At 48.5% G+C, this 25931-nt stretch overlaps 1 protein-coding gene across 2 annotated transcripts in view; it reads left to right on the top strand.

Annotated features, from left to right (window-relative positions):
• Positions 1–1925: 1925 nt before the first annotated feature.
• The window catches only part of TMEM108 (transmembrane protein 108), a 1101397-nt gene continuing 1077391 nt past the window's right edge, over positions 1926–25931 (top strand). The window contains exon 1 of one of the 2 annotated variants that reach the window (XM_069648702.1): positions 1926–2041. The gene's annotated coding sequence lies outside the window, so the exon portion shown is untranslated. The remainder of the gene's footprint in view (positions 2042–25931) is intronic. The other variant, XM_069648703.1, reaches the window with a different exon arrangement.

The following is a 25931-nucleotide window of genomic DNA, read 5'->3' on the forward strand; positions in this document are numbered from 1 at the left end:
AGATATAATTCCCAAACGATGTTGCTGTATTGGGGGTTGGGCATGCTCACACTGAGAGCCAGCCCTTCCTCATATAAAATTCTTCAGAAACAAGAAGCAAAAGAGCCCTTGTACCCCATTTGAGTGTCTGCTATTGCAGACATGTTATACTTGCATCCAAAAATTAAGTTGTCCAAATGAGTATGTATGGTTTATGGTTACACACATTTTAATGTTGGGGTGTTGTGAACAGTAATGTGAGCACCAAGCCATGCGTCTGTTATGAATTTAGAGATTCACACATACAATCCTTTTATCACAGACTTGCTTATCCAATATAGAGATCTCTGATCACTGTTCTAGTCCTGAAATGCTCTGTGATTTAATGCAAAGCCTATAGGAACCCTCACTGGTGCTATTTGTCCCTTTTCCACTCTCATAGAAGTATTTTGAAAGAGTAGAATAAGAGTGTACCAGACTGTTAATCATGTATGATAACCGTCCATCAGAAAATAATTCATATAGTTAGTCTAGTATTTCCCCTTGCGAAATACAAGTGAGTTGGTAGGAACAAAAGACCTGCAACACAGGGCCAGTGGTCAGTGGGCCCTCAGACCCGGGTAGGCTGGTCACACCGGAGTGTGCCAGTATGAACAGTTTGAAACTGCATTCAGGCAAAGCCTTCACTAAGAGCAGGTGACAGAAAAACCATTAACTTGTACAGCAACAGCTGTTTTCACATTAGACGTCTTCTGTAAAGTACTTGCATTACAATTTAATGAAACCAGTTTCATTTATATAGCAATTATTTATTCATACTGAGGAGGGGCTTCGTCGCACGACACATAGGTGTAGTTTGGGAGTGACGTGTGCCAGTCGAGGGGGATGGGAGGGCGCACATTCTGGTGTTTCGCCCTGGGCACCAAGTTGCCTAGAAACTGCCCTGACTCTTACTTTGAACCCCGGAGTGCAACTCCTATGTACAAAGCTTGCTTTACAGCTAGGGTTGCAATTTATAAATATCACACACACTTAAATCACAATGGGTGGCAAAGAAGTATAGGAGCACTGCTGAGAAGCGCAGGCGTTTCCCATTTAAAGCACAAAGGTCAGTGAAGAGGTATGGGAACTTTCACATTAAAAGTGCAGTATTCTGCTGAGAAGTTCAGTGTAGTTACACTCTCCTTAATAGGATCTGACTCCTGAGTCTTGACACAAAAATCAGTGGTCCTTGATGTGAAATAAACTACATGAATCTATGAGTCCAGCCAGAAAAATGGTTGAGAAAACAGAAACCAGAATTCCAGGCCTGGACAAGATATGTGTGATCCTGGGCAAACCACTTCAGTTCCAAGAATGTCTGTTCCCTCTTCTACTTAACTGAAGTACTTAGAAACAGGAACCCAGACCCCCAGCATAAAGTACTAAACAAAACAACTGATATTCATTTGACTGTAGAATTACGGATCTGCGACTGGATTGTGTTAACTTTGGAACAGAAGCCTGAGCTGTAGTTACGCCTTCTTGGCGTCCCAGGCCCTTTAAGCCATCTCTTCGGAAAGCTGATGCACTGCTGCAGTCCTGCTCGGTCACTCTACCGGCAGTAATAACCTGCTACTGCTACACAGGGCCTCATTTAAATTCAGTGCTTGTGCTACCAATTCCAAGGCTGGCTGGCTCATCTCTGAGCACCGCAGACAGGACCCAGGTTCTCACGCTGGGTACTGCACTGCTGAGGCCCGTGCCCCGCCGGGGCGCCAGTGCTGTGCCACAGGAACAGGCAAGCTGTCCGGGGGTCCAGGGAGAAGCTCTCCAATCGCCGTGTCAGAGCGGGACCATAAGGGATCTGAGAGGAAGCATCCCCTGGGAAGATGGAGGCGGCGCAGCCAGCAGCAGCGCCGGGATTGGCCGGACCGGTCACGTGGGCCGTCACAGGCACCACGTGCTATTGGTCTCCCTGGCTGCAGAATGCTCTCGAGGAGCATCGCTTTGGATGTGCGCTCAGTGCAGACCCGAGGCGGTGATTTCTGCTCAGCGAGCCCGGCTACCGCGTCCAGCCCAGGTAAGCCGCTCTCCTCGCCCCTTCCAGACGTGGCTGCCCGCTGCCAGTCTCTCTCTGCTGCTGCCGTGCTCATTCCTGGGGGAGGGCTGCCGCAGCTCCCGCGTGCCACACAACTTGATAAATGACCGGCTAGCGAGGACAGGGCATTTGTTGGGCATCAGGAGCCTCGTTTTTTGGGCAGCCGTAGTTAGCGTGAATTTCCAGCCATGATTAGAGAGAGGTGCTTGTCCTTGGCAAAGGATGACGGATGATATTGTATGGAGGTACACAATGTGTGTGTACTAGGCTGGGCATGCTTGCAAAATATGTCTACATTTTGAAGGTCTGGAAATGAAAATGAGACGTGCAGCTCTTTTTGCAAGGAAGGCAACAAATGTTAATTGGCTCCTCGGATAGATTTCTTTAGAATTAATAGATGTAGAAATATGAGCATATATACTGAGTAATTATATATTCTCTGGATTCATGGGTATCTTTATATGTGCATATATTTGACTTAAATATATAATAAATATGCATGCACATAGAAACGTGTATGACTCTCCGACTATTCCTGTGTGTATAGATATGTGCGTCCACAAGCACACGCACGCTCTGAATTAATGTATACAGCTGTGTGTGCTTGCGTGTACCCACGCCGGGGTGCTGCGTCAGTTACTGATCTCCCGCCCTCGTTTTTTTTGTTTAGCTGCTCAAGGCGCTGACTGCGGTATAGTCAGCATTTCTGTCCCATGCCCATAATCCCAGATCTTGGACACGATGCCAATGCACGTTTGAGTGACGAAGATTTGGAGGGTTCTTGAAAGTCAGGGACCCACCCTGCCCAGATGTGGCGCACCGCGCACGCGGATGCCAAGCACTGTGCGGTGCTGCCAGGGGGTGGCACAGTTTATTTATTTATTCACATTTGTAACGCGCACAGCAGCCCTTAGGCATCGTGGCGCTGTTTCAGACCTTCTTAGTTACAGCTACATAAATGAGAAAATGGACTTGGTGAAGGAGAGGATGCAAGAAGTGAGGGGAGGTTAGTTGAACAGTTGCCAATGATGGTAAGACATTCGGACAATAACCCACACTACCGCAAGTTTAGATCCAACACTATTACATGGTTAAAAACAACAACTTGTAACTGACCCTCTACTTGAACAGAGATAGTATCGACTGGATTCTGCCTAAAGTACTCACTACTTGTAGTGACTCGACATCTTCACTCTATTCCAGCCTCCTTAACTATCTCTCACCTATCCTCCTCTCACTCTCGTCACATATGTGCACTTTCTAACCAAACTCTGAACACAATACCTCACCGGAGACTGTCTGCACACTCTACTATTGCACACCATCCTTGCAATTAAGTACCCTATAGATATATTTCATTGTAATTTCATTGTAATTATAACCTGCTTGTAAACCGAATATCTCCTTATGTAACTAATTATTACCTGTATGCAAACTGTATATCTCTTTGTGTAACTAAGCTTCGCATATACTTGTTCTGTTGCGCCCTGTTACCTTAGGGTATGCCGCGCTCTACAAATAAATAAACAAACAAACAAACAAACACAGATGCCAGCAGATGCGACTTTTCGGTATGGTCAGCGTTCGGTGCGAGGTGCAAGACAGTACGATGCCAAGTGTTGAAAGAACCGGATGTAATGTAGATGTCACGTGTTTTCCTTTACAGAAACCAGAGTTCTGCCTAGTAATGTACACTTTACTTGTGCAGTCAAGTACGTTATCATTGCATCGTCATTAAAGGAATGGAAGCTTGAGTGGACCACGCTTGTGTACGAAGCTATGGCCTGCTGGGTGCATGCAGGTCTTTGCAGTGGCTGCATCAACCCGCCGAGATGTGTTACCCTCCAAGAGTGCCAGGATAATACCCACTGAGATGTACTGGGCAAATGAAAGGTGTTTTATGGCACCATTTGCATAGCGGGGGGCATCCCAATCAAAATGGCATCCTGTGCATGCAAGCGAAAAATTGGCTAGCTTTGCGGGTGCTGGCAGAGGCTTTGCAGTCGAAAGCAAGGGCTGGACTGTGTAGCGTATTGGCGGGGTAACCCCGGCAGAAGCCAACCACCAAACCTACCGTCAAGGAGTCCGCGGGACAGGCCTCCTTTATAACCGCTGGACCCAAGAGGATGGTGGCTGATCCCCAGCAGCCCCCCCATGTATCACACGAAACTTTTGTTGAGTGTTGGCAACAAAAACGCTGTGGGTTTTTATTGCATCGTAATAACCAAAAAAATAATGTGTACTCTTGGGCACAAGGTCCTGGGGTTATGTCCTCAGGCCCGTGCCGCCTTCTTGGTCCCACGACGATGTGTGGACCCCGTACGTTGCCCTTTTACCTCTTTTGCTTCTTTTCTCCCTTTTTCTTGGTTGGGAGGGTCTTTGGGAAAAGAAAAAGTAAACTGCTTAAGCAGGACACTTGTTTGTTGCTCCTTGCAGAGTCCCAAACGGATTATGCTTTCTGGCTGCTCCTGCAGCTCCTTATGTTGTCCCTGGGGCTAGCCCTGGGCATTGTCTGCCGGTGTGGGGGCTGGCGACAGCATTTTGCACCTTGTGGTGCCCCTTTTGTTCCTACCTGGTGTTTCCTGCCTTCCCTGCCCTTAGGTGCTTAGCACTTCCTTACTGACCTGCAGAGGGGTCTTGTTCTCACCTAGCCCCTCATCCTGTCTGGCTCCAGGAGTCTGAGGGCGTTAGAGGAGGGGAGAGGGTTATGCATAGGTTTCCCTAAACCTAGCCGAGGCTCTGCCAGCCACTGTCATGCCCCCCCTCCTTGGGGCACAGATTGCTGTCCCCCGCTTTCGACCTGTAGGATTCCCCCTCCGCAGCACTGGCTATAACCAGGAAAACTAACTTACTTCCTTCCTTCCTTCCTTCCTTCCTTCCTTCCTTCCTTCCTTCCTTCCTTCCTTCCTTCCTTCCTTCCTTCCTTCCTTCCTTCCTTCCTTCCTTCCTTCCTTCCTTCCTTCCTTCCTTCCTTCCTTCCTTCCTTCCTTCCTTCCTTCCTTCCTTCCTTCCTTCCTTCCTTCCTTCCTTCCTTCCTTCCTTCCTTCCTTCCTTCCTTCCTTCCTTCCTTCCTTCCTTCCTTCCTTCCTTCCTTCCTTCCTTCCTTCCTTCCTTCCTTCCTTCCTTCCTTCCTTCCTTCCCTCCCTCCAGTAACGTGGTGACTGGGTGCCAGAGAGGGCTGGTGCCTAGCGCCTGGCCTTTTATCTGGCCTGCACCAAGGAATCGCTTCGTTGTCGCCCCCCTCTTCCAGCCCCCACCTCTAGACTCGGCGCAGCTGGGAGACCTGGAAGCCAATCTCTAAATTAACCGAGATAAGCCCGTAGGAATCCCCCTGCCCCCGCCTCGCCATTGCAGAGTGACACCATCCGCCTGCCTGCTGCGTGAGTGGGGATATCGGCCCCCGTGGTCCCTTGGGGGCTGTCGGATATTCCTGTCAATCACCCCTGATCCGGCCTGTCCCCGTCTCCTGGTGCAGACCAGAAGACCCCGTGTGAGGGGGTTGTCAAGGAGCCGCACACACATTGTAATTGGTGACTGACACCGGGAAATGACACGATATTACTGTCTCTTGCAGAGAGTAACTGCTCGGCCGAGCTATGGAGCAAAATACAGCATTTCATTATTTTCCCGACAATAGGTCGTGCCATTGTGTGCAGTGCTTTACAAAAAACGAGTCCCCAAACATTTATACAAATATTATTTATCAACTTATTGATGCTTATTATTTATCAATCTTGGAAGGATGAAAGGATGAGTGGTTCCAGCAGAATTGGCAGGCAGAGATCATCCCCTTAACTCTTGAAGCGGGTGCTTTGGCCAACAGCTCTCCTCCTCTGCCGGCTTCGTCTCAACACATAAATAACCAGTGAAAACCAGAAGAATGCCTGCAAATCGGAGACAGTCGACTCCTGTGTATCTCAATCCTGGTAAGATAGCTCACCGGGTCGAGCGCACGTAGACGAGATCTGCGTGCAACCTACCATTCCTAGGGGTCACTTGTGTATCCCGCCCAGGTATATTTATCTTATTCTGAGGTAGATACCTGAGTACCTTTAGGTTAAGCAACAACTTCACTTCTTTATTTAAATTCCAATGGTATAGAAGCCAGTCTGCGGCGTGTACTCATTCAGTGGTCAATGGTATTATTAATTAGGTGTACAGATGAGTTAATGTGTTAATGCAGGCGGAAGCCGGCTCCTGGAAGAAGGCCTGTGGAAAAAGGCCCTGTTCCACCCCAGTGAGTCTCATTCTCTCCGTGCCCCCGAAGGGTGAGAGGGCTGGAGCCCTTCCCTTACCGCCAAGACCACGACCGACGTGATCCATGCCACTCGACCAGCACGTGATGCCTGACACCTGCAGACTAAGCATCCAGCTTACTCCATGCACAATCTGAGGCCAATCTGGGTCCCTATAGCCCACTTGAAGCCAGCAGCACCTACAAGCTGTTCTTTTTCCCTGCCAGATTTGTTTATCCGTGCTTTTGCACACCTTTGCACCGGAGGTGCACCATCTTTGTCTTCATTTACTGGCTGACCCCAAAATGGCGGTCGCAATGCGGCACCGAAACGAGGCTGCCATTAGTTGCTGAGCAACTAGCTTTATCCTTGTCCAATCTGCAACGCCAGCAGGCGGAAGCAGGCTCCCGGAAGAAGGCCAGTAGAAAAGGGCCCTGTTCCACCCCAGTGAGCCTCATTCTCTCCGTGCCCCCGAAGGGTGAGAGGGCTGGAGCCCTTCCCTTACCGCCAAGACCACGACCGACGTGATCCATGCCACTCGACCAGCACGTGATGCCTGACCCCTGCAGACTAAGCATCCAGCTTACTCCATACACATGGTGAGGCCAATCTGGGTCCCTATAGCCCACTTGAAGCCAGCAGCACCTACAAGCTGTTCTTTTTCCCTGCCAGATTTGTTTATCCGTGCTTTTGCACACCTTTGCACCGGAGGTGCACCATCTTTGTCTTCATTTACTGGCTGACCCCAAAATGGCGGTCGCAATGCGGCACCGAAACGAGGCTGTCATTAGTTGCTGAGCAACTAGCTTTATCCTTGTCCAATCTGCAACGCCAGCAGGCGGAAGCCGGCTCCTGGAAGAAGGCCGGTGGAAAAAGGCCCTGTTCCACCCCTGTTCGCCCCGGGACGCTACGGCTAGGCGACACCACTATACCCCACACTCGTATCCACAATTACTAACGCTGATACATCTGGTTTTGTCCTGCTCCAGTCAGGTTTGCGCATTGCCTGTACTTTGTTCTGCTCTTTGTTTGTAAGCCATTAGCCCAAAGTATTAACTCTGCTCCACAGCACCTTCCGCTAAACCTATGTTTGTCTGACCAACGTTGATATGACATCTTCCTATCGTCAATGCTTGCATTTGCCCTGACTAGAAGCGCCATGCCGCTGGTTTAAATATTGTTTGCATTTACTTATTTACTTAGCCAGTATTCAATACACTGCGATTATTTATCCTTATTCTCCAGTAATTACACTGCCACTATTGTCTCCAGCTGTATTGACTGCACTGCTAGTATAGATCCTTATTCTCTAGTAACTGCATATTGCTCCTAGGGCTAACAGCCGCTCCAGGTTATTACTGCACTAAGGAATAAACGCCAGTTAGACTGACTAGTCTTGACTGCCACCCCACTCCATCATGCACTTTCTGCCGCTACTCATATGCATGTTAGGCAGCCTGCACACACGCGATCGTAGGCCAGGTCTAGATTCCCACATGTACTACAGCAGCCCCAATTCCAACACCATAGACTCCCTGTCTAGGCCATCCCAACACACCACGCTCGCAGCCATGCACCCCAACTACACTGCACTCCAGACTATTCAGGCTTAGGAACTGCACTCAGCGTATGAACCTTGCCACCTTACCTTCCTCCATCTCACTCAGAAATAAGCACCTAGGTTCTAGGACCACCCGCATAGCTAACTCCAACCACCTTTGCCCAACTAATTCCAGCACTAACAGCACCAAGGTGCACCACCAGTCCCCCTCTTACAAGAATACTAAACAATCCTCCTCATCTCTTAAATCAGAAATCAAAGAACCTACCAAAACTAACCGCCAACACCTTCGCTACAAATGCGCCCTGCTCAATGTTCGCTCGCTCAATGCCCATGCGCTAGAAGTTAATGATCTTATCACCAATCAAGATTTAGACATATTGGCCATCACGGAAACCTGGCTCCACGAAGCCTCCGGCCCAGCCATCACAATCGCACTTCCCAAAGGTTACTCGATCCTCAGACAGGACAGGCTAGCCAAAACAGGAGGAGGAGTAGCCCTAATATTCAAAGAGAGCATATCTATCAGACCTATACCCCACCAGGGAGAAGGAAAAGTAGACATCCTATCAGCCAAAATAGCACTATCACCTAATAGTACCATAAATATACATGTGGTTTACTGCCCGCCAGGAACCCCGTCAGACTTCATAGGACAAGTTACCTACCTCCTAGGAAACAACTTAAAAAAATCCACCAAAACGCTACTCCTAGGCGGCATCAATCTAGGTTTCAACGACGCCAATGATAAAACCGCCACATCCTTCTCAAAGGACCTTAGTGACCTTGGCTTCTCTCAGAAAGTCACTTCCCACACACATGCAAAAGGTCGCATCTTAGATTGGATTATAGACCTCAACTGTGACAGAAGCATGATTTCCAATACTGCCCTCCCATGGACAGACCATAACTGCCTGCTATTCACCATCCCCGTAACGCCATGCGCCAAGCCGACCACTCCAGCACCGGCCACAGTAGCCAGAAGCGCAAAAAGACTCACTGCAGAGAACATCAGTGCCTATCTCAATCTCCCATGCCTAGCACCACCATTCTCACCTGACCCCGTCATACTAGCGGAACTATTCAGAGACACATTGACCAACGCCATCAACACAGCCGCCCCGCTAGAAGACAAAAAAGAAAAGAAATCCTTCCACTCCAACTCGTGGTTCACAGAAGAGCTCCTTAACCTGCGCAACTCCAAACGGCAGGCGCTAAAAACTTGGCAGACTAACCCCTGTGACACCACGAAAGATATCTTCCAAACCATCATAAAAAAATACAAAGAATCTATATTCAAAGCCAAATCAGAATCCTACAACAATAGAATCTTATCGGCCAACTCACATTCCAAAGAGCTATTTACCATCTTTAAAGAATTAACAGTACCTCCCACTTGCACAGACGAAATCATTAAAGATGCAGCCTGGTGCTCCAGCATACAAGCTGCCATGCTAAAAAAATAGACCTCCTCCAGAACAAAATCTCTGACCACTACAAAGCATTACCTAAACAGAAGCCCCAGAAGCAAACCCACCACAAACGCTCAGACATCATCCATCCAAATTTCTCCTTCTCTGAAATATCTGAGTCAGACGTCTTAGACATCCTAAAACATCTCAAGCCATTGGTATGCAAGGGCGATTTATGCCCCCCTAAAATTATCAAAGAATGCGCGGAGCAGCTCGCTCCACTAATCACCGCCTTCATAAACGCCTCATTCAAAACAGGTATAGTCCCCAACTGCCTAAAAGAGGCGTGGGTACGTCCACTCCTAGAAAAACCTACATTAGACCCCTCCCAACCAAATAATTATAGACCAATTACAACCATCCCATTTCTTCTTAAAAAACTAGATAAGGCTGCCCACAGGCAAATCCAACTGTACCTCGAAACTAACTCTATCCTTGGTAAGAGACAATCAGGGTTCCGCAAAGGACACGGAACGGAAACCGCATTACTAGATCTGAAAAACCAAATCACTTCCATCCTTGACATTGTTGAGACTTGAGTGTCGTGTAGGCAGTAGAGGCCTCCGTCCCCAAATGCCGCACAGGGAGAACTTAACGCAACTCCCTGTGCAGCCGTTGAGGTCACAGGCGAAGATGTTCGAATGTCCAAGTCCGGGAACGCGAACCTCGGGGACCCCACACTGCTGCAAGAAAATGCGGATTAAGTACCAAGCAAGAAACAGTACCTACAGTATTAGAATAACTGGAAAGGTCTTACCAGTCAGGGTCAAGGAGGGGATGAGGAACCTAGTGGAGAGGTCCGGGACCCACGTGGACGGCAGTACCCCAAGAGGAGTAGGCTCAGTTGTTCGCCTGTCAGCAGGAGCTGTGGAGCTGTGAAACTGTGAGGCAAGGAGTTCAAAGAACCAGGGTGCAAAAGGGTGATCCAGGAGGCAGTCCAATAACAGTCCGTGGTCGAGAGCCGTGTATCACTGTGCAAAGAAATCCGAAGGGGTAAATCCAAGAGGAGTCCAGTAAAGCAGGCCAGGTCGATTCCGTGAGTGATACAAAGATGATTCAAAGTCCGTAGCGCCAAACAGAATGCAGAGCACAGCTGAGAAGCAACGAATACCCAGGTTTCCGGGTTTATGTACTCGCGCTTCTGGTCACGTGATGCGTGGCATGGTCACGTGATCGGGCAAGAGCATCACGTGACCTCACAGTCCCGCGATGCGGAAGCTCAGGGTTAGCCCTTCGCGATCCTATGCGCCAAGGCAATTGCCAATGTAGGAACGGCCGTAGTCTGACAGCCGTCCTATTACGGACCAGGCGCGGGTGTGCCCGCAAGACGTGTGTGAGTCCACGTGAGTCCCGGGGAAGGGGGGAAGTGAGAGAAGGGCGGGACTGGGGATGAGGGAGTGCCCTGGGGACCGCATGATGAGGGATCGTGACAGAACCCCCCCCCAAAGGCCCACGACCCCGTGGGCAGGAAGGGTGATCCCGGTGGAAGCGAGCCACCAACCGGGGAGCGTGGACATCAATAGCAGGAACCCAAGAGCGCTCCTCCGGACCATAACCGACCCAATCAACCAGGTATTGCAAGCGCCCCCTGCAGACCCGGGAGCCCAGAATGGAGGAAACCTCATACTCGTCTGGGGAAGCCAAGGACACCGGGGCAGCAGAGGCGCGCAAGCGGGACGGGGCCGGACACGGTTTGAGAAGGGAGACATGAAATACAGGGTGTACCCTCCAAGAACCCGGGAGAACCAGTCGGTATGTGACAGGGTTGATAACCCGGGAAACCACATAGGGACCCACAAAACGGGGCAACAACTTCCTACAACCCACTAGCCTCAAGTGACGAGTGGAAAGCCACACCCGGGAACCCACCGAGAAAGACGGAGCCAACAGCCGTTTCTTATCTGCCTGGACCTTCATGGAAGACTGAGCCTCACGGAGATGTAAAGCAGTCTGGTCGTGGATAGAGGACAAATCCCTAAGACAGGCGCTGGCGGCCGGATTGGTGGAGGCCGCAAGGTCAGGGATCGGTAATGTGCGGGGATGTTGGCCATAGAGAACATAGAAGGGGGAGAACCCAGTGGATGCATGAACTGCATTGTTATAAGCGAATTCAGCGTGTCGGAGGGCACGCAACCAAGAGCACTGTTGTTGCAGGATCAGACAGCGGAGATATTGTTCCATTGTTTGATTAGTCCTTTCGGTCTGACCATCCGTCTCCGGGTGGTAGGCCGAAGAGAACCGGACATCGATACCCAACAACCTAGTTAGAGCGCGCCAGAAGCGAGAAGTGAATTGCGATCCCCGGTCTGATATAAGGACAGAGGGTAACCCAAAAAGACAAAAGACGGTATCAAAGAACAGGGTGGCCAGGATGGAAGCAGAGGGGATACCCTTGCAGGGGATGAAGCGTGCCATCTTTGAGAAGGAATCCACCACCACCCAAATAGTGTCGTAACCCTGTACCCGAGGGAGTTCCGTGACAAAGTCCATGGTTACCGTATGCCATGGTTTCGGGGGCACTGGTAAAGGGAGAAGCAGGCCTAACGGGCGACCCCTACGGGTTTTGCATTGTGTACAAATGGTGCATGTATTGACGTAACAATCCACGTCCCTCTTCATGCCCGGCCACCAACACCAACGCTTCAGGAGGGATAACGTGCGGCGTTGGCCAGGATGACCATTCACAGGGGCATCGTGCGACCATTCCATTGCCATGTTGCGTGTGTCGGCAGTGGGCAAGAATAGGCGGTTCAGCACAAACGGGAGGCCATCCTGGAACACCGGATCCCACTCAGATAGCTGGTCGGGATGTAAGGACACCCACTTGCGTACTGCGTCCACTAAGGGCATCGAGGGAGTACATAGACAAACGACCTTAGTGTCGTCCAACATTGTGTTAGGGTATACGGGAAGAGAGACCCCCCCGGGAGAGCGGGACAGCGCATCGGCCTTGCCGTGCGCGGAACCAGCCCGATGCCGAATTTGGAAATCGAATGCTGCGAAGAAAAGGTGCCACCTCACCTGACGGCTGTTAAGGCACTTCAGGGAAGCCAAGTCCTGCAGGTTCTGGTGATCAGTAAACACCGTGACTCGATACTTGGCGCCCAAGAGATGGTGTCGCCACACGCGGAAAGCGTCCATAACCGCCAACAACTCCTTCTCGGTCACGGTGTAGTGTGACTCGGGGGTGGTAAGCTTGCGGGAATGAAATGCAACAGGGTGCAGACGACCCGTGGCCTGACATGCTTGGGATAAGACAGCACCAAGAGCGAAGGAGGAGGCGTCAGCTTCCACGACAAAAGGGAGTTCAGAGTCGGGATGCTGAAGAACAGGGGCTGTGGTGAAAGCAGTCTTCAGTGAATCAAAGGCCTTCTGTTGTGTATCAGACCAAAGGAAGGGAACTCTAGGACTGGTTAATGCAGTGAGGGGAGACACGATAGAAGAAAACCCAGAGATGAATCTCCTGTAGAAATTCGCAAAACCCAAAAAGGACTGAAGGGCTTTCAGGTTCGCAGGAATAGGCCAGTCCAAAACCGCTTTAACCTTGGAGTGGTTCATGGACAACCCCCCGGGAGTGATACAGAACCCGAGGAAATCAACATTACCAACGTGGAACAGGCACTTTTCCGGTTTGGCATATAGTGAGTGTTTCTGTAAGCGTGTTAATACCTCACGAACGTGTCGCACATGCTCTTCCAGGGATTGAGAAAAAATTAAGATGTCATCGAGGTAAACCACGACGTAAACATCTAAGATATCGCTCAGGATATCATTCATAAACCTCTGGAAGGTCGCCGGGGCATTACACAGCCCAAAGGGCATGACTGTATATTCGTATAGGCCGTACCGGGTACAGAAAGCGGTTTTCCATTCGTCCCCGGAACGGACGCGGACCAGGTTGTAGGCTCCGCGGAGGTCCAGTTTTGTAAAAATGGTAGCGTGTGTGAGTCGGTCCAGCAAGGGCGTGATGAGGGGAATAGGGTACCGATCTTTCCTCGTGATAGCATTCAGGCGTCTATAGTCAACACATGGGCGTAGATCGCCTTCCTTTTTCGGCACAAAAAAGATAGGGCTGGCTGCAGGCGAGGTGGATGGTCGTATGTGCCCTAAGCTCAAGGACTTCCTAATGTACTCCTTGAGAGTCATTTCCTCGGATGGCGAGAGGGAATAGATCCGCCCCGTGGGAACCACTGTATCAGGGAGTAGATCGATAGGGCAATCGTACGGGCGATGTGGAGGCAGTGTTTCAGAGGAGCCACGATCAAAGACAGCTGCGAAATCTTGATAGACCTGGGGAACGTCTAGTGCCACTAACCCAACTACGTGTTCTGATGGTGTATCTTGCGGATCCTGTACTGTAAGATGAGCTATAGCCTGGGCGGGATTGTCGCTGTGTGCGTCTGTGGGAAGACAGAAATGCTGGCAGACAGCCGACTCAAAATGAACCAAACCCAATTTCCAATCAATGAGGGGATTATGTTCCTGAAGCCAAGGGATTCCCAGGATGAGCCCAAACTGTGGCGTGGTGATAAGGTCAAAACTAATGGTCTCCCTATGTCTGGATTGTATTGTTAATAGCAAAGGGGCTGTTTGTTGTTTGACTGGGCCCGAAATCAAGGACGAGCCATCTACAGCCTGTACCGGTTCAGGCCTGGTCTTGGTCAAAAGGGGCAGGTTTAACAAACGGGCCAAGGAAATGTCGATAAAGTTTCCCGTGGCCCCAGAGTCAATTATCAGAGTAACAGGATGTGAAACGGACGCTGTGGGCTGTAGAGTGGCTTGTACATGAATGGGCCGGATACGCCCGAAAGAGGGTGTAGGGTTCGGGGTGTCTGTGGTATAGCTCGATCCCGTCCCCGGTACTATGATCGAGCTATCCGAAAACCCTGTGGCTTGTTTTTGGGACGACGTGGGCATTCCTTAACAAAATGACCTAGGGTGCCGCAGTAGTAGCAAGCGTTATCCGCCCTCCTGCGTTCCCTTTCCAAAGGAGATATCGGACTCCTGACCCCCCCGATCTGCATGGGTTCTTGGGAGGAGTCAGAAGAAGGAACTGTCATGGGAGAAGGGGAGGAGTGAGTGAAACCTGCTTCCGCTCTTCTTTCGGACCTACGTGCGTCCACCTGGAGTGACAAGTCAACCAGATCTTGGAATGCAGTGGGTAATGAGGGTACTACTGATAAGGCGTCCTTCATAGGGTTGTTGAGGCCCCTATAGAAGACGACTGCTTTCTTGCCCTCTGGCCAAGAGGTTTCAGCGGATAGCTGGTTAAAACGGGTTATGTATTCAATGAGAGAACCCCTACCCTGGCACAAATCCAGAAGTTCCAGATCTCGAGATTGGGCCTTGTGTCTAGTATCAAAAACCCTGGACATCTCGGTGACGAGGAGATCGAAATCATATAATGCCGGGTTATCGTTCTCCAATAAGGGGTTGGCCCATGCAGCGGCAATCCCAGCCAAATGGGAAAGGGTAAATGCCGCTTTCGTGGTGGAATCTGGAAAAGCCTGAGGCCGGCACAGGAAATGCAACTTGCATTGGTTTAGGAAGGTCCTAAATTTCTTGGGATCCCCGTGGTATCTCTCAGGGGCCGCCAATGGGAATGGAGTAGGTAGCATCATGGGAACGGGATTCTGGGGAACAATCGGAGGTGGAACAGGTCGAGAAACAGAGGGTGTGTCTCCGAATTCTACATCTGGGGGTAAAGGGTGTCTGGTACTTTGTATGTGGTCGAGACGTTGATGGATAGCCGTGTTGGCTGCCGCCATATCGGCTCGTAGCACTGTAATGGCTTGGACTATAGCAGACATGGGGTCTTCAGCGTTCCCCTCCATTGCCTACACGACTATAGGCTTCTCAGTCTGTTGAGACTTGAGTGTCGTGTAGGCAGTAGAGGCCTCCGTCCCCAAATGCCGCACAGGGAGAACTTAACGCAACTCCCTGTGCAGCCGTTGAGGTCACAGGCGAAGATGTTCGAATGTCCAAGTCCGGGAACGCGAACCTCGGGGACCCCACACTGCTGCAAGAAAATGCGGATTAAGTACCAAGCAAGAAACAGTACCTACAGTATTAGAATAACTGGAAAGGTCTTACCAGTCAGGGTCAAGGAGGGGATGAGGAACCTAGTGGAGAGGTCCGGGACCCACGTGGACGGCAGTACCCCAAGAGGAGTAGGCTCAGTTGTTCGCCTGTCAGCAGGAGCTGTGGAGCTGTGAAACTGTGAGGCAAGGAGTTCAAAGAACCAGGGTGCAAAAGGGTGATCCAGGAGGCAGTCCAATAACAGTCCGTGGTCGAGAGCCGTGTATCACTGTGCAAAGAAATCCGAAGGGGTAAATCCAAGAGGAGTCCAGTAAAGCAGGCCAGGTCGATTCCGTGAGTGATCCAAAGATGATTCAAAGTCCGTAGCGCCAAACAGAATGCAGAGCACAGCTGAGAAGCAACGAATACCCAGGTTTCCGGGTTTATGTACTCGCGCTTCTGGTCACGTGATGCGTGGCATGGTCACGTGATCGGGCAAGAGCATCACGTGACCTCACAGTCCCGCGATGCGGAAGCTCAGGGTTAGCCCTTCGCGATCCTATGCGCCAAGGCAATTGCCAATGTAGGAACGGCCGTAGTCTGACAGCCGTCCTATTACGGACCAGGCGCGGGTGTGCCCGCAAGACGTGTGTGAGTCCACGTGAGTCCCGGGGAAGGGGGGAAGTGAGAGAAGGGCGGGACTGGGGATGAGGGAGTGCCCTGGGGACCGCATGATGAGGGATCGTGACAGACATGGGTAAGCCTGCATTACTCCTGCTCCTAGACCTCTCAGCAGCGTTTGATCTCGTTGACCATAATACCCTCACCAACCACCTCACACATGCCGCACACTTCTCCAATCACGCAGCAACTTGGATCAAGTCCTTCCTACAAGGCAGAGCCATGAAGGTGTTCTCCAATATAGCAAACGCTGAACCCACTATCATACACTGTGGTGTTCCCCAGGGATCCTGTACTGCCCCTACGCTATATAATCTATTTACAAAGCCACTTTTCGATAAACTGGATGCACTTGGGATCACATACACAAACTATGCTGATGATACCCAGGTGCTCATTCCCCTCACGGGGAGCTATATCAAAGACGCTTCTACCCTCCAACAAATTTACTCCACAATCCAAGCCTGGATGGCCACCAATGGATTATGCCTCAACGGGGATAAAACTGAAATCCTCATTCTAGGTCAAAAATCCACGCTAGCCAAATTGAGTCCAACCTATCAAAACTTCTGCATTGACAACTGTATCATCCCAGTCCTTTCGTCAGTTAAAACGCTCGGAGTCCACATTCATGCTACACTATCTATGGATAAGCAAGTTGGCGCCATTGTATCAGCCTCCGCTCTGAGTACCAAACTAATCAATGCCATAAAGCCGTTTCTAACAAAAGACAATTGCCTGTCCATTGCAAGAGCTACAATAGGAGCTAAATTGGATTACTGCAATTCATTACTAGCGGGGACATACAAAAAAAAACTTAGCCAGACTCCAAACCACTCAAAACAACGCTCTCAGAGCAGCTCTAAGTATTCCCAAAAGAGAACACATCTCCCAAGCAAGAAAAAACGCTCACTGGCTACCAGTCAAAGACCGAATCTCCTTCAAGATTCTCTCCACTGCACACAAATGCATCAACCTTACAGCACCCTCTTACTTATCGGACTCTCTAGTCAGAACATAATCCACCAGACCCACTAGACTAGAGGACACCAACCAACTCACAGTGCCACGAATCACCAGGGCCAAAGCAGGAGGTCTAGGATTCCCCTATCTGGCACCTAAACTCTGGAACACGTTACCCACAGCCCTCAGATCGGAAACCTCTCTTCAGGCCTTCCGAAAAAAACCTAAAAACTACACTCTTCAACTAGCTGCTAACTCACTGTATATACTTGCGCATTGCTATGATATCTGTACATATGCGCTACAAGCCACAATGCCATCTTCATACTGTATGTATTTACGTGACTACTGTAACTAAGATATGAATATCCACTGTAACCAGCGCCACAATGCCCACGGGCTGCTGTGCGCTTAACAAATGTGAATAAATAAATAAAATAAAAAAAATAAATAATGTTGTGGCTATGTAAACGTCTGCCGTGAGACCAGCATTAAGGGCCATTTAGGAAGCTTACACCTTTCAGAAAATCACCCAGTATATCTGAAGGGGGGATAGCTCAGGGGCAATGTCACTCAGTATATCTGAATGGGGGATAGCTCAGGGGGAATGCCGCTCAGTATATCTGATGGGGGGATAGCTCAGGGGCAATGTCACTCAGTATATCTGAAGGGGGGATAGCTCAGGGGCAATGCCACTCATTATATCTGAAGGGGGGATAGCTCAAGACAATGTGTTCGTCTGATTCGAATTGCGATCCCACCCGGAGGAACCAATCTCGTGTATTAAGCGTCTAATAAAAGAACAATTATAAAGCCCTAAGTAGAGAGGAAGGGCTTTCCTCGCAGGTGTTACTACTCTTAGTATGTGATACTGAGCGCTGGGTGCACATGTTGAAGTGCAGGGGAGTATATGGTCCTTTCCTGCTCTGGCCTCTGTTATGCTGTCTTCTTCTGTCCTGCTGGCTATCTGTACAATGTTGATGTCTGAGAATGTAGGTGAATGAGTGACAGGTAGGGCCTGAGCCGGTGGGGGTATGAGGATGGCCGGCCGGTGCGCTCCTTGTGAACTGTGTGCTATGTGTACACTGCAAGTAACCTCCACTTCATGCGTAAATGCTGCCCTGTGAGTAGACCAAGCAATGAACGGCCCCTTCCAAAGCCTAATAAGCAGTGGTCGAAGTGCACGAAAAGAAGTAAGAACTATGTTCTTACTGGCATGTCCCCACCCCTTCCCCCACATGCCCCATCGCCATGGCCCCTCCCACGCAGAAAACAAAACCCCAAACACATGCGCCTGCTGTTTAAAGTAACGTTCGGTGCAGCGCACTGAGCAAGTCTTCCCATACTTTTATTTTAAAACAAAACCAGTCTGGAATGGTTTATATTTAAAATAAAAGTATAGGAATGGTAAAACGTAATTTAAAAATGTAGAGCAGCACTGCTCCTAACAGCTCCCACTCACTTTGCCCACTGCTAATAAGAGTCCATGAGCCTGGCAGAAAATGCACGGTTTTAGAGCTTCCTGTGGGACAGACAAGGTCCGGAAAACATCTGGAGCTACGCTAATATTGGCACTGTCGCGACTCGGGCCAATTGGCTAGCTAGCATTTTGGTTGTAGCCCTTGAGCTTCTATCCGGGGTTACAACCAAAAGACCCGCTGCTATAGGCCCCCCAAAACTCCACTAGCAAATCCTCTGAGCTGCATCTACGCCGTCTTAATGCAGCACCAGGTGCAATAGTTCTCTGCTCGCCTCCGACGCTACCTGGTATATCATAGCCACCTATCAAACAGCCTGCGAGTGGAACTATCACAGTTGATCGGAGAGACGTTGGCCTTACGTTATGTGTTAGTCACATGACAACACGCTTTTCCTGAGCGTCAGAAGTGAGGAAAGAACACGAGCAGTCATCTTTCTCTGCTGATTATTGCCATTAATGTGATCAGCAAATGACAACAGGATAAGCGACCACCACTCTTGCTGGTTATCACAACTTCTAATGCGCCAGCAAGAGCACGCGTCAGAAATGTAGAGAGAACTAAACATCTGTATATTTTGGGTGGAATTCACAGTTTTTAACAGTACTAACATTGGTGAGGGCCAGAAATGAGACACACACACTCGTCTTGGGTGGCAATCAATATGTTTAATGTTCCCATGTGATATGTTGCTGGGGCGCTGGCAATAGTGATGAGGTTGCTGGGTATGGCACAGCGCAGTACCCGTTCCTGGCCCGCCTTGCTGCTGAGCGCGGCCACGAGGATCGGCGTGGTTCCGACGGTAGGGTTTGAGGTTGGCGACACCCTGTAGGAAGCCCCTTGGCCCTTTATTAGCAGCGTGACGCGGGTGACCACATATCACCAAACATGTAACTAGGCACGAGCCCTGTGGCTGTGCCTACATCACTACACCATGTTAGTGGGTTTCAGGAATGAGGAAAGGGCACAGATGGCTAATTACCTTGGGTGATCTAATGTGTTGGTATTAGGCACTAGGAGGGACTTTCATACACGAGGAGATGACATACCCAGTTATCTCCCTTTTCAAGTCATCATCATTTATTATTGAGACTGTATTACTGACTATCAGAAAAGAGGACAGGACTTACATAATCACCTATCTCGGCTGTTAATCACCATAGTCAATCTGTCAGCATTGTTGAGGCCCAGAAATGAGGGATGAACATTTAGCGCTCATCTCTCCCGGTTGACGGTTTCCATTTTGAATCTGCCGGCGACAGCAAGTGCCAGAAATGAGAAAAGAAGACGTGCAATCATCTGTCTTGGCTCAACTTCACTATTTATTGTTGGAGACAACATAAGGGATCATATGCCTTGGCTAGTGTTTGTTATTTCTAATGTGCCAATATTGTTGAGTGTCAGGAATAAGACGGAATATAAGTGCTCATCTGCGGAAGTGCGGCACAAGTGCAGTCAGCTGCTGTCAGGTTTGGCTGGCCGGGCAATCTTTATAATGTTGACTCTCACTGGTCGAGCTGGAGAAGGAGTGCGAGTTTAAATTCACCTTGAAAAGTGTAGCGCTGCAGAAGTGCTGTCTAAGTGCAGTCAGCTGCATTTACGTTTGGCTTGCTGACTGGCCGGCAGTCTTTATAATGTTGGCTCTCCTAAGCAAGATTGAAATACATCCTAGCAATATAATAAAACGATAAGCAACCATCCATAATTATCCTTATGGAAAAATGAAACTTGAAACGTGTAGCGCTGCAGAAGTGCTGTGAAAGTGCAGTCAGCTGCAGTTACGTTTGGCTTGCTGACTGGCTGGGCAGTCTTTATAATGTTGGCTCTCCTAAGCAAGATTGAAATACACCCTAGCAATATAATAAAACGATAAGCAACCGTCCATAATTATCCTTATGGAAAAATGAAACTTGAAAATGAGAAAGGAAAAGGAATCACAAAGCAACACAACGAGACAGCAAAACACACACACACACCACATTCCCACACACCCCACCAACCGGGCCTCGATCAAGTCCCCACACACCACCCAACCCAGAAGCCCATGCCATATAAATCGTTAAAGGGCCTCGAATTTCCAAATAAACGTCCTCCCGATTCTGTTTCAGAAGCATACACTTCTTATAACTGGATAAAACCTGCAGGTCGTCCAGCCAGCCCTCCATCCTCGACGTTTTCCTAGTCTTCCATGCTCACAAGACCTGCTTAGCCACTGTCACCAAGGGGCTGTTGATTCAACACTCAAAACCACGGACGATTCCACATCTCCCACCAGTCAAGAGCAAAATTACAGTAAGAGGTGACCTAGGAAACATCGTATTCAAAACCACATCCAACCTATCTAGCAAAAGTCCACAACCCGGGAGCAATCCCCCAGCATGTGCAGCGATGCACCCCTATCTCTACCACAACCCCAACAAGGCTCATCGTCCAACATACCCAGTCCCTGCATCCGTACGGGTGTCCAATACAATCGTCCTATCCTTTTCTGGGGGATGAATCACAAGTCTAGTTTTGACCTAGCACGCACTCACAACAGACAGTCCCACTCCTTGACAGAAATATCCTGATCCAACTCAATAGCCCAAGCCTGTCTTAGTTTTTCCCAGGACCTAACATAGGAGGGATTCATAGGCATCATTTTAAGGAAGGTGGAGCCCATATGTGGTGGTGAGTCAAACAAATCACAAGCCGCTGGCCCAGCCACCATCGGAGCATCCAGCAAACCTTGCTTTGCGACATAACAGACTCCAGATCCGTATACCTCCTGATTTGCTCTCTTCCCTAGCAATATTTATGACAAAGGGAAGCAAAAGACACCGTTCGCCCCTCACTCCAGACAACACTGATCTTTAGTGTCTCCCTCGAAATCCAACCATGCCAACACAAGGTTTTATTCCTAACCCGCAATCCATGATTGTGCCACAGAGAGGCATCATTATGCATCCGCAGATTCTGACCATTACCAATCATCCACAATGCAAAAGCCACCCTGATGGCATCAACGGAAGGCAACTTAGTAACCAAACTGGGTATTTTCCCCATGGAATGCAAATTACACAAAACATACAGAGATAACTTATCCCTATCTATAGTCATCCAAAGCGGCCAAGAAGCCCCCCCCCCTTCCACAAAATACTAAGCAGACTTCTTTACAAAGAATCTCTATGATAACTGTCAAGCTCAGGCTGCGATTCTATGGATCTAAGACAAACTTGACCAAATTGATGAACTATTCTCACTACTAATGATGATGCAGTTCCCTATACGTTGCCTGTGGGGGTTACTGTTTCTGCAGTAGATTTGCGGAACAGAGGCTCTTTCTCTCAACCTACATCAACTCCTCTCTTTTCTCCACATTTATTGATGGCTCCTTGCATCAGCAACCTCTTGAGGACCTCTTCGATCTAAATTTTGTTCTCAATTCTTTAGTTCAACTATATGAGAAAATAAAGATTTGTCAGCATGAGAAAAAAGCTTTATTACAGGTTTTGAACTCTAAAGTCTACTTTATTTTGAGAGAGAATTTAGTGATCGGCTGCAACTTGTTTTTTATCTACTCATAATTATGCAGTTCTTGCTGAGTCTCTTTCTGAACTAATTGTTATTGAGGATGAGTTGAAAGCCATTTCTTCCTTGGCTACTCCCCACAAAAACAGCCAAGTACAGTCCACTGAGCAGGAACCCATGCCTGACCCTAGAGATGATCCTGGCCATCCAATCTCTCCTCACTTAACTCAGGAACCCCAAAACGATACTATATTCTACAAAAGGAAAAAGAGACACACTAACCTGAAAGCAAAACCGTGAGCAAAAAAAGCCTAAGAATCAAAAAAGCACTAGAAGAGTTAGAGTCAGAAGTCATTCTAACTTTTGCAGGTCTAGAAAATGTCTACGCAATCTACTGACTCCTCTAATACATCTGAGATAGCAGAAGATGACCCAGTGATGGCGGCTAATAGGAAACCTACAAATGCTTTGAAAGTGATCCGATAATAACATTTCCAAGGAGGCTAAACTGTTAACTGAGTTTTCCGAAGATATTAGCTTGATTGATTCTACAGCCAATATTGACTAGCAATTTAACAAGGATGAAGACTTATTGTTGAACCTGTCGACCTACTCCAATGGGAGGATCCTTTCAATAATCCAGATTGATTGAACATTGTGGCAACAAACAAAGTAGAAAGTAAAGGAAGCGACATGTCTAAACTAGTTCTAAAGTCTACATTCTGTCAGTTGGAACAGAAGCAAGCAATGCTGCACATCACTCTAATTAGAGGTCAGCATATTCTGAGTTTGATACCTTCATCTTTCTCTTTGCAAAACAACATTTGCTATACCAAAGTCCACCTTACACCGGGTTCTGCTTCAACAAGTAGTTTCTTTAGATAAAGAAGTGATTCTTAATCGATCTTCGTTCGAGTCAATCCCTAATTTATGATTGATAACTTTGTTTATGATTCTGTGCATTTGCACGTTCGATCAACGATTGTCCAGACACTACTACAAGCTGTACCATTCCTTCTAAACTTGCGCTATGATTTAAGAAAAACTCTTCATTCAGGTCGTAGTGTGAGAGTAGAGTACACTTGGTAGAATCTCTTTGCTTCGGCAACAGCAAATCTGTTGTTGCTGTTCATTGCCAGAAGGTAAAGGGTGTTCTATCAGGCCCCTTTAGCCGCACCTTTTGCTGCAGAAACAAATGATTGGGCCTGGGTAGCTACCGTTTTGCAGCCAGGCCCCTCTAAAACCTATATAACACCACAACAACTTTAGGAACCAGCCCATTAATATTTTATGTTGCAATACTCGGGGTTGTGTGCATTTATTTAAGAAAGGTTCATTACGTTTGAATAAGTAGAACCTTTTTTTGGTACAAGAGATGTGGCTGAGGGACAATCCCCTTTTATATGGCTTTACCACTTTGCTAAACCAAGCCTTAAAAGGAAATAAGGGTTGCCTGCCTGGATGGTTACTAATTACTGTTAGGAATAATATGGAAGTTGCAGTTAATAATTTGTCGAGTGATAACTCTTTTGTACAAGCAGTAGGAATTATATGGGAGTCTATGAAATGTAACATGAATTATTCACTTCTTATTAATGTTTATTGGAACCCACTGAAAATATCCAAAGCTTTGTTATTAAATCATATATCCTCAATATCGTACAGTTAGCTGTCGGCCCGCGATTCAAATAGTATTCTCATCGCTTTTGCAGTGACCAGGAAGGGGATCCCCGCCAGCGATCAATGTTTTACAAAAAAGAGGCCTAACAACGAGGAACTGATTGGTTGGCTTTGATGAATGTATGAGGATCATGCAAATTTAACAGTAACATCTGTGGGGATATAACATCTCACTTCACGTGCTGTTGGGGCCCAACTGCATCGATCCTAGACTACATATTTGCTACAGAAAGCATGTACGTGGAATGTTCTCTCTTTAAAGTGCTAGAGATCTATAAGAGCGATCATATACCATTCACTGCGTTATGGGAAGTAAAGTGAATGGCAGGTTCTAGTATGAATACTAACTGGGCCTCTATAGTAGAGATTAATGCAGGAGACAACAGATGTAAATGGAATCCTCGTTTTGCTGATGTTTTTAACTCACATCTACATTCTGAAGTAGCCAACATGCCATGTGATGATTTTTATGAAGTGTTTTTACCTGAAAACTTTGGGGTTATTTTGGTTGCATTTTATTCTGCCATTAATACCATATATCGGAAAGTGCGTAAGCGTACGCACATTTCTAACATTAATATTCGTGATAAGAAAAAGGAATTGAGGCGTAAAATTTGTGGATTATCGAAGTTTTCCAGTGGGAGATTTAAGCTTAAAACTGCAAATCTAAAATTAAGATTCAAAAACTGGGCCAGAAGCTACAGAAGTCAGCTGCTTCAGAATGAGTCTGAGCTCCTGATTCCTAGTCCAGCTAGTAACAATGCAGCAAGTTTCCGGCAATTCATTAATAAGCTGGACTCCCTAGAAACATAGTCACTAATAAATCCTATTCTTGAGGCAGAGTGGATAACGTATGCTCCACCAACACAGGGGTTTGTTTCTACAGGGCTTTACCTCTTAATTTTTTTACCACAGATGGTAAATTTGTTTAATGCATTTAAAGGGGGGGGGGGGGCAGGGCGGAAGGGGGGCTTGCGGCGGATATCCCCCGCTTTCTGTGCGGAAAAAGAGATAAAAACAGCAACAACAAATATCGGCAAAGTCCAATAGATTCGGCCAGAGAGATACCTGACCAGGTTGCTCCCCACGCCTGCACACTGACATATTATACTCAGGCCCAATAACTTGCAGGCATGAAGTCATTTGGTATTGAAACATTGAAGAGGCTACAGCTTTGGCTTAGATTTAAAAAAAAGGCTGCAAACATTCTGAAAAAGTCTTGACTTGGAGCCATCAAGATGGCGGCCGACTCCAGGTTCACCTGAGCGTTGGTTATCAGGGCTCGAGTCCTACAAAGAAAAGTGGGGGCACTCTGGCGCATGCAGTGGGAAGTGATATCACAGGCAGTGAATGTACGTCTACATCAGGGTTGCACAACTGGTTTTCGTGCAGGGCCGAATGCACATTTGAAGCTGTGTACAGAGGGCCGGACTTCTAATGTGCGGCATGGAGCAGCTGAAAGGGAATCGCACGGCATAGGCTCTCTCTTGTATGTCTTTCTTCATCCCTATCCTCCCTCTCTCACTCACTTCTTAACTCTCCATATCTCTTTTCTGTATCTCACTTGCTTCCTTTTTCTCTCTTCTCTCACACAGACATTGCTCTGCTGAGGGGGTCAGGGAGCATTTTGCTTGAACGGCTGGGGTGCGGCTCAGCCACCTCCTGTAAGAAACACTCCGGGAGATTGCTCCCACCTGCCTCTGGGTTCCACCTGCACCCTCTTACAGTCCTCCACTTTCTCCCATGAGAGTTCTTCCACGTGTGGCAGGTCTGCTGCAGCTCATGCACACCCTCCCTCTGCTTTGCACGACCACAGCATGACTGCTCCTCCCGGAGTGCCCACAGTTCTTTCAAGTCCCATTTAGGCAGACAATGTAGTCCGTTCAGGGGGGTCATCATTGAACTGGGAGCCCTTCTCCCCTAGAGGGGTGTCCCTCCCAGTGACGTCCCACTTGCCCAGACCCCTAGGGAAGGTCTTGCAGAGCACTCTCACCTCCCTAGCCTCACAGGGAGGGCCTCCCCTCTGGGGAGAAGGGACAAATTGTCCGGATTCGATGGATTTAATGCAGTTTAGTTCAGGTGTGGGCACTTTGGCAGAAGTCAAAATGTCCCATGACCAGCTGCCAACCCAGATAGTTTGGTCCTGCAGTAAAGATTTGAGAGCAGTGACCACGGTAATGTTTGTCAAGCTTGTTGATTTCAGGCAGAGATAAATCATGGTGGGGGGCAGGCCCATCCCTGCCAGCGCTTCTCTCTTGAGTGTCCAAAAAGGCA

Source organism: Ambystoma mexicanum, chromosome 2q (assembly GCF_040938575.1).
Source record: "Ambystoma mexicanum isolate Mex_15411 chromosome 2q, UKY_AmexF1_1, whole genome shotgun sequence".
Classification (NCBI taxonomy): domain Eukaryota; kingdom Metazoa; phylum Chordata; class Amphibia; order Caudata; family Ambystomatidae; genus Ambystoma; species Ambystoma mexicanum.